This window comes from Procambarus clarkii, chromosome 5, assembly GCF_040958095.1.
Source record: "Procambarus clarkii isolate CNS0578487 chromosome 5, FALCON_Pclarkii_2.0, whole genome shotgun sequence".
Taxonomy (NCBI): domain Eukaryota; kingdom Metazoa; phylum Arthropoda; class Malacostraca; order Decapoda; family Cambaridae; genus Procambarus; species Procambarus clarkii.
In genome coordinates this window covers 9,364,886-9,373,677 of record NC_091154.1, presented here as the reverse complement: position 1 = coordinate 9,373,677, position 8,792 = coordinate 9,364,886, and the positions used below count along the sequence as shown (strand labels likewise).

General features: G+C 47.3%; 1 long non-coding RNA gene across 1 annotated transcript; it reads right to left on the bottom strand.

The window, feature by feature from the left end:
* Window positions 1-2,067: 2,067 nt before the first annotated feature.
* On the bottom strand, window positions 2,068-7,668 carry LOC138373219 (uncharacterized). Its single transcript, XR_011231087.1, has 3 exons — window positions 6,862-7,668; window positions 3,471-3,685; window positions 2,068-2,832 (listed from the first exon to the last, which is right to left on the bottom strand). It is a non-coding gene; the product is annotated as an uncharacterized lncRNA (long non-coding RNA).
* Window positions 7,669-8,792: the final 1,124 nt, after the last annotated feature.

Genomic DNA, 8,792 nt, shown 5'->3' with positions numbered 1-8,792 from the left:
ATCATCTCAAGATAACCTCAAGATAACCTGACCTTCGCCACCACACAAAGGACAGAGAGAGACAGTCCCGGAGCAGCGGAGGGCACCATGCCCAAACCTCCAGCACTTGTTGCAGAGCCGAGGAGAAGGAATGTACTCCTGGACAGAGCACCTGGCACCAGCAAGAATGACAGAGGGTGGAAGGGTCCTACCATCAAAGGTAATCTTCACAACCCGGAGGGGTTGACGGCGACTGCCACGAGGGGGACGAGTAAAGGTGTCCACCTGGAGAAGAGAATGGCCCTGGGCAGCGAGGATATGGCGAATATCGTCGTGGCAGTCGCGCAGGTCCCGAACACCGGTCGCAACATGGGGCGGGAGCAAAATAGTGCCAACACTGGCATTCAACTGAGCGTTCTTCGAGACCCGAACAGGGGTCTCGCCAAGGCAGGATAAGGCAGCCAAGCAGGAAGCAGCATCCTGAGAAGGAGCAGCAACGACACGGGTACCGAGACGAGTGGGGTTGAAAGTAATGGAGGCATCCACGGAATCAACGAGATGTCGATGGAGGGAGAAATCGTCAGGAGGCGCAGAATCAAGAGGGAGGAGATCAAAATATTTGGCCCACGAAGCGGGACCAAACAAGGCTTGATAGGTAGCAGAACTGGAAGGAATCTAGCGAGGGCGGCCGTGACGAGGACGGCGGTGAGAACCCCCAGAGAGGGGTTAAAAGGCGCAGTAGTTACAACTAGAGAAGGAGCCGCGCCAGGGGACGAGGTAGTCACCACTGGAGGCCTGGGGCTCGACCCAACCACAGAGGAGGGAGGGGAGCCAGGGGAAGGAGTCAGAGAGGCCAAAGGAGGAGCAAGGTCGGGGCCCAATGCAGCGGAGGCTACAGAGCCCGGTCTTCCAATACGGGCCGACTTGGGGGGGGGGGGGGGGTTGGTCGCCCACCCCACGAGCCTGAGAAGGTACACCAGAAGCAGCCGAAACAGGGGTTATCATCATGACGAAAAGAAGAATTCATTTACGAATGTGCCCCCACACCCACCATGGAGCCACAATTAGAGGCAGGACACCCAAGAAGAAGCTAACGCCGATCTTGGCGGGGCCTCCTAGGGGTGCGTCGTGAGTATACGCCCCACAAACGCCACCTTAAGAAACCGACAGTCCGTCGAGATCGGGTTCAGTGACGAAAGGGGGATTGACAATAAAAGGTTCCCCTCGCTCTCTACGTCGGGTACTACAGTTCTACGGGTGCAAGAGTATACCTTCTCAAGCACCCTGGCGTCAAAATAGAAGTAGTCCAAGGGAAGAACCAGAACGAGCAAAAGGTCGGCAGGAAACGGCAAGCAGATAGGAGAAGAGGAGGGAGAAAAACGAAACAGAAGGAAAAGGAAAAGATGCCCAGCAGAATTGGAGAGGACGGCAGCAGGAGCACAAGGCTAGAAAAGGACAGAGGACTGTCCCAAGGAGCATCACACTCCGGCAGCCGTCTACTAAGCCCCCTCACGACGCCAACGAGCTGAGCGGGGAGGGGGGGGGGCGCTAATATAAAATAAGTAGTTTCTTTGATAAATTATTGGACAATCTAAACAAGAACTACAGTACTGTATAAATCAAACGCCTTTATTTTTTTTACTAAAAAATTCACTTAAGTATTGTGATTTCTTGGGATTCAAGAAATTATCACGTTTTAATGTAGAATGATAACATTAATAAAAAAAATTCCTTTGCAGTACATCCTAAAAAAAAAAAAAAAAAAAAAAAAAACTTGCTTCGAGGGGCAAGTTTATTGGGCAGCGCCACTCATGTGAGTGGACACACTGCCATAGTGACAGTATTGGGCAGCGCTAATGACAGTATTAAGCAGCGCCACTCATCCTATGAGTGTAAACATCCCTAATAGGAAGAAAACCCGCCGGGTTCATTCTGTCACTTGTACCCAGACACAGCTGGGACTTGCTTAACCGTCAAGTAAACAGGTTCTTAAACAAGATTAACATTCATCAACCCTTAAAATGTTATGTTATCATGCGGGTGCAAAATGGGGAAATCTTGTGTAAAGTATCTATATATGACAAATAGTATTTTCCTAACTCAATGTGGGGTTTACTATTCTACACATTTAAGCTATTTAACCCGACCCCTTAACCGTCTGGTTGAGAATGTTTGAATTTTGTATTCAATGCCAAAAAACTGTTTACGTTGAGTCAATATTATAAATATGCTCCATTGTGTAAAACTTCACATACAGAACAGTAAAAATTTCATCACATTTCAGAATATCAATGCTCACATTTGGCAGGTATTCTATGCTTATCAGATCACTGAACACAGAATATGTAACTTCAGATTTATATAAACATTTAAATTTACATCACAATATTCATCACATTAACAGGAATGAGTGAAGCTTCTCAGGCAACAAAAATGTCAATAAAAGTGTTCATTTTCGTTTCAAATATAAAGGTAGTTCATCTTATTTGGCATCATATATATACTTATGTACACAATGTGCTGACTAGTTGGCTCTCACCTCGGAACATAGGGTGATATGTGACCATCAAATACAAGAGTCTGGTCTAAGAAAATTGAACGATGTGAACACTATATATACAAAACTCTTTGCTATATACAAATGGGCAAGAACAACATTTTTCCAGCCCCAAATTCCTCTTCAACATTATACAAAGTGGTCAAGCACCTGGCTCAAGGTGGACCTAAACCTGAATACCGTATCGTACCCTAACATGGACTTAGCGAGGTGGAGATCAGGCCCCGGGGCCATTGATCCCTGGAACCTCTTTGGTGATCCGTCTGGTAGCCTCACTAGCCTTGGGAATCTGTTATCTGGAAATTTGAAAATTCTTTAGTCTGAGTAGGCTACACTGAACAGTCTCGAAATCAGCTAACCAGAACAGATTTATATAATTCAAAAGTGATGCAAGCTGTATAGTATTGCATTATATATATATATATATATATATATATATATATATATATATATATATATATAAAACAACAGTGTTCATTTACGTCGCTAGTCCCTCAATCAAATCCTTTATAGATGCATTTTTTTTAACAAAATGAGTTTGGCTAGTGTCATCGACCCAATAATTCTTGCACGTGATGTTTGAAAATTATCCAAAGAAAGGGGGGGGCCATTCTATGAGGTGTGGAGTGACTAAGTGGCATAATGTTTGTATAATAATGTCCATATGTCTGTCTTCCATTATGGAGCCACGAGTCGTGTGTGTGTGTGAGTGCCCATTACAGTCTAGCCAGGACCCATTTCCTGCCACCTATTTCAGCGGTAGGGAGGAAAGCCATGGGTATGGGTTACATGTAAAAGCTCACAGCTTGTTATTAATACGGAGAGGATATGGGTAGCGATTCTAGCCTAATGTGTGCGAAGCAGGGATCTGATTAACCACAAAGGGTGCATAGGACTGTGTGAATACTTTACATATTTTATAACTCAAAAATACCTGCTGACTATGATGGTTGAGACAGGTGCTGCTCCTGCTGGGTGATGAATTCATTTTACAGTAGGCGCCAAACTCCACAATTGCTTGCATATGCCCTTCCCATAGTTAACATGTTCAGACTTGAGAGATGCACACACACCTCCAGCAAACGAAGACACTTGCCACACGAGGCTAATGACCTCAGGGACTCGACAGTGTAGTAGGACTACTTCTCCCTGGAATATACAGAAAATTTAAGTGAAAATTTTACCCCAGAAAGTTAAAAGGATTCAGCATGAACCGGGACACCTACGGTGTATGGAAGCACGATAACTGGGTTACCAAGAGGCAATAGTTGACATATATATTGTGACGGGTCGGTGGCGGAAGATGGCAGGACAGTTAACTGTAGTGTCTTGATAAAGGGAATCTTGAGGTTATCTTGAGATGATTTCGGGGCTTTTTAGTGTCCCCGCCGCCCGGTCCTCGACCAGGCCTCCACCCCCAGGAAGCAGCCCGTGACAGCTGACTAACACCCAGGTACCTATTTTACTGCTAGGTAACAGGGGCATAGGGTGAAAGAAACTTTTGCCCATTGTTTCTCGCCGGCGCCCGGGATCGAACCCGGGACCACAGGATCACAAGTCCAGCGTGCTGTCCGCTCGGCCGACCGGTACCGAGTCTGGAATTATGAACAGGAAAATTGAACCTGTGACTTCGTAACTATATCACACAAGCTGAACTGCAGGCCATTCCGGCTGGTTTGGAAGAAGTCCAGCAATATGAAAATAGTTTTATTTGTCGATGGCCGAGGAGCAGTTGATTCTTTAAACAATCTTAATCCAATCTTCATGACCATAGTTTAGGTTTGTAAGAATAGGATAAATGAGACACAGGTGAAAGGTCACAAAAATTAAATTCATGTGGATTCCATCTCATGTTGGAATAGTGGTCAACGAGGTGGCCGAACACCACATCAAAACCACAAGTTTACAGTGAATGTATTCTATGAATACAATGAATAGAATACAATGAGACAAATAAGAGAATCTTGTATATCTTAAAGGAGTGGAGGTGTCCTTACCGGAGGTGGCGGCCTCAGCCACCACCCCTCCCTCGTCACCACCGCAACCATCACCACCACCACAACCATCACCATCACCACTGACACCATGCAAAGCCAACATCCACCATCACCACCACTACCGGTATCAAGTACCAACCACAACCACAGATCAACATATTAGCCCTATATAATATCACCTTATCATTCGCTATCTAATCTGATTAGATCCTATTTACTCTTTTAAATAAATAGTAGCCCATGCACTTAGTCTGATTGGTACAGCGACGGATTCACTTCTTGCTGGGTCGCCGCTCAATCCCCAATGGTTCAAGTGGTTAGAAACAGAAATAAATATTTAGGCTTAGAAGTGGTGAGGAGCGGTAATGTATGAGAGAAGTCAAACCTTGCAACACAATCATGTATGACTCGAAACACAAATTTATCGTAAAAGAAAGGGAAATATCAGGTGAAAGCGCCAAGCCATTACGGCTATATATCACTGGGAAGGAATGGTGCCCAACCACTGGGTGGACGGTCTGGGATTGAACTCTGCCCTGCATGGTAAAGGAGATATGCTCTAAAGTGACTCTGTACACATGCGGCTCAGGCTTGGGTATACATACAACTAGGAATATGGAACAGGTGTGCACGCGGCTAAGACGGAACAGGTGTGCACGCGGCTAAGACGGAACAGGTGTGCACGCGGCTAAGACGGAACAGGTGTGCACGCGGCTAAGACGGAACAGGTGTGCACGCGGCTAAGACGGAACAGGTGTGCACGCGGCTAAGACGGAACAGGTGTGCACGCGGCTAAGACGGAACAGGTGTGCACGCGGCTAAGACGGAACAGGTGTGCACGCGGCTAAGACGGAACAGGTGTGCACGCGGCTAAGACGGAACAGGTGTGCACGCGGCTAAGACGGAACAGGTGTGCACGCGGCTAAGACGGAACAGGTGTGCACGCGGCTAAGACGGAACAGGTGTGCACGCGGCTAAGACGGAACAGGTGTGCACGCGGCTAAGACGGAACAGGTGTGCACGCGGCTAAGACGGAACAGGTGTGCACGCGGCTAAGACGGAACAGGTGTGCACGCGGCTAAGACGGAACAGGTGTGCACGCGGCTAAGACGGAACAGGTGTGCACGCGGCTAAGACGGAACAGGTGTGCACGCGGCTAAGACGGAACAGGTGTGCACGCGGCTAAGACGGAACAGGTGTGCACGCGGCTAAGACGGAACAGGTGTGCACGCGGCTAAGACGGAACAGGTGTGCACGCAGCTAAGACGGAACAGGTGTGCACGCGGCTAAGACGGAACAGGTGTGCACGCGGCTAAGACGGAACAGGTGTGCACGCGGCTAAGACGGAACAGGTGTGCACGCGGCTAAGACGGAACAGGTGTGCACGCGGCTAAGACGGAACAGGTGTGCACGCGGCTAAGACGGAACAGGTGTGCACGCGGCTAAGACGGAACAGGTGTGCACGCGGCTAAGACGGAACAGGTGTGCACGCGGCTAAGACGGAACAGGTGTGCACACGGCTAAGACGGAACAGGTGTGCACACGGCTAAGACGGAACAGGTGTGCACACGGCTAAGACGGAACAGGTGTGCACACGGCTAAGACGGAACAGGTGTGCACACGGCTAAGACGGAACAGAAGCGAACAGTGTGAACTACAGAACCTACACACTTGCTACTTCAGGTTAGGCTAGGTTAAGGAAAGGTAATGTTAAGGTTAGGCCATGGTTAGGGCAAGGCCAAGGTTAAGGCAAGGCCAAGGTTAAGCTTAACGTTAAGTTATGGGTAGGCTAAGGTATGGTAAGGTTAAGGCTAGGGCAAGTTAAAGGAAGGTTAAGGTTAATAAAAGACTATGGCAAGAATAAGGCTAGGTTAAGGCAAGGTTAAGGAAGGGTAGGGCAAGTTTAGAGTAGACTAAGGTTAAGGTTAAGGTAATGATAAGGTTAATGTAATATATGGTTAAGGTAAGGTAAAGCAAGCTTAAGGTAAGGGTAAGAATAGGTTAAAGTAAGGTTAGGGTAAGTTTAAGGTCAAAGGCAAGGTTAAAGGTTAATGCAAGGTTACGGTAAGGTTAAGGTAGATTACGAGGTGCGTTAGGTTAAATTATGTAAAGTAACATTGGGTTAGTGAGGCAGAGATAGGGGCGGGGCCGGGCGGAGCGAGGCTAGGCTAGTATGCTACAAGTATATGCGCTGGCTTCCTGTCCCCGCCGAGGCCACTAGTGATAGTGGCCCACAGGTAAACTCGGTTAAACCCTTATACATTACCTAAAAATTCAACACCCCTGGTAAACCATTGTCTACTTTCCCTAAACAATATTAATATCTACCTTAGCTGAGAGGAGGAAGGTGACGGGTCCAAGGTAGATGTTGGGGGTCCAGGGTAGATGTTGGGAGTCCAGGGTAGATGGTGGGAGTCCAGGGAAGATGGTGGGAGTCCAGGGAAGATGGTGGGAGTCCAGGGAAGATGGTGGGAGTCCAGGGAAGATGGTGGGAGTCCAGGGAAGATGGTGGGAGTCCAGGGAAGATGGTGGGAGTCCAGGGAAGATGGTGGGAGTCCAGGGAAGATGGTGGGGCCCCGGGTAAATGCTGGGGGCACCGGGTAGATGTTGAGGGATGCTAGAGGCTCAGAGTGGATGCTGGGGGCCCATGGTAGATGCTGGGGGGGGGGGAGGCGTTCTACTCGACAGAGTCCAGCTACCTGGGAGTTCTCTCCTACGCCATGCTAGCTGTCACTCGCCTCAAGGCATCGGTTTCCTGCACCAAGCGATCCGCCACCCTCCTCAAGGCATCGGTTTCCTTCACCAAGCGATCCCCCACCTTTATCAAGCCATTTGTTTCCCGCGTCAAGCGAGCTACGTCCCGCTTCAAGCGAGGTGTCCCCAGCGTCGAGCCATCTGCCACCATCGACATTCGAGTTACCACCTGCATCAGGTGATCTGTCACCTCCCACAGGTGATCTGTCGCCTGCGTCAAGAGAGTTGTCATCTGCGTCAGGCGAGCTGTCACTTGCGTTAAGCGAGCTTCCTGCTGCATCCGGTAACTTTGGTCTAACGAACTGTTGCTGGCAGCGTCCCCCATGTCCACTCAAAGCAAGCTGATCCAACACTGCGGGCTTTGCTGCTGAGTGGACAGCGTTCGGGGGTCGTTGTCCTAAGCAGGGTTGCCAGATCCGAATTGTCAAATGTCGCGAAATTTTAATTAAAGTCCCGCAATATTTTGTTTATCAACTGAGACGGTTTTCATTGCAATATATTTTAATACATAAAATAATACAACATGATTTAATGATTGTATTAATATTATCACTGAATGTATATAATAATACATTTAAGGTAGAACAACCCGGCCTCACACTAGGCTGGTTAGAGCAGCGGCCGTCCTCCCCAGACACATTCATCAATTTTAACATACTGTGTATTAAAAATTTGTTTGTACTTATATATAAATTAATATTATTATACTTAAAATTCTTTGTATAGTTAGGCATAGGTCAAACTAGGTGTTTAGGTTCTGTTGGCGATTATTTGTAATTTTAGTTCGTGAGTGAAGCATTTGAAGATTTTTGGTTCGAACAGAGGACGTGAGAGAAACACATTTTCCGGAAGTGTTCGGACGTCATCAGTTGAGAGTCCAGCCCGTCCTCCAAACAAAGACATAAAAGTGATTCCATGCACCCGCCAAACTCCCTGTTTATGAATGAAAAACGGTTTACACACGACTGACAACTGCTGACATTCGAACACTTCTGGAACAAGTGGTTCACTGACGACTATTGTTCGAACCACAACGCTATAAATGCTTCACCCACGTACTACAAATACAAATAATCGCCAACAGAATCTAAACATCTAACCTAACCAATGCCTATAGATGCACAATATGCTAAAATATTATAATATTCACTTGCATTTGCGAACATTCTTGTTTTGAATGAACAGCATGTTAAAATTTATGAATGCGTCATTGGGGTCGACCGCTGGATGGAATGGATTTGAGTCGAGAACGGGTTGCAAGAGGATTAAGAAAAAGTTAAGATAACGGCAATGATGGACAGCAGTAACACACTTAAGCATTATACAATAATAAACAGAAATTCTTCCTCTACTGGCCGAGGAGGATTGACTGGGCGCTAATCCTTAACTGTAGCCTCTGTTCACCCAACAGTGAAATAAGTGGGATGGTATAGAGGCCCACACAACCCATACCTGTCCTGTGAGTGACAGTGTGAACTCTCACTCACCACCACAATCACAACCAC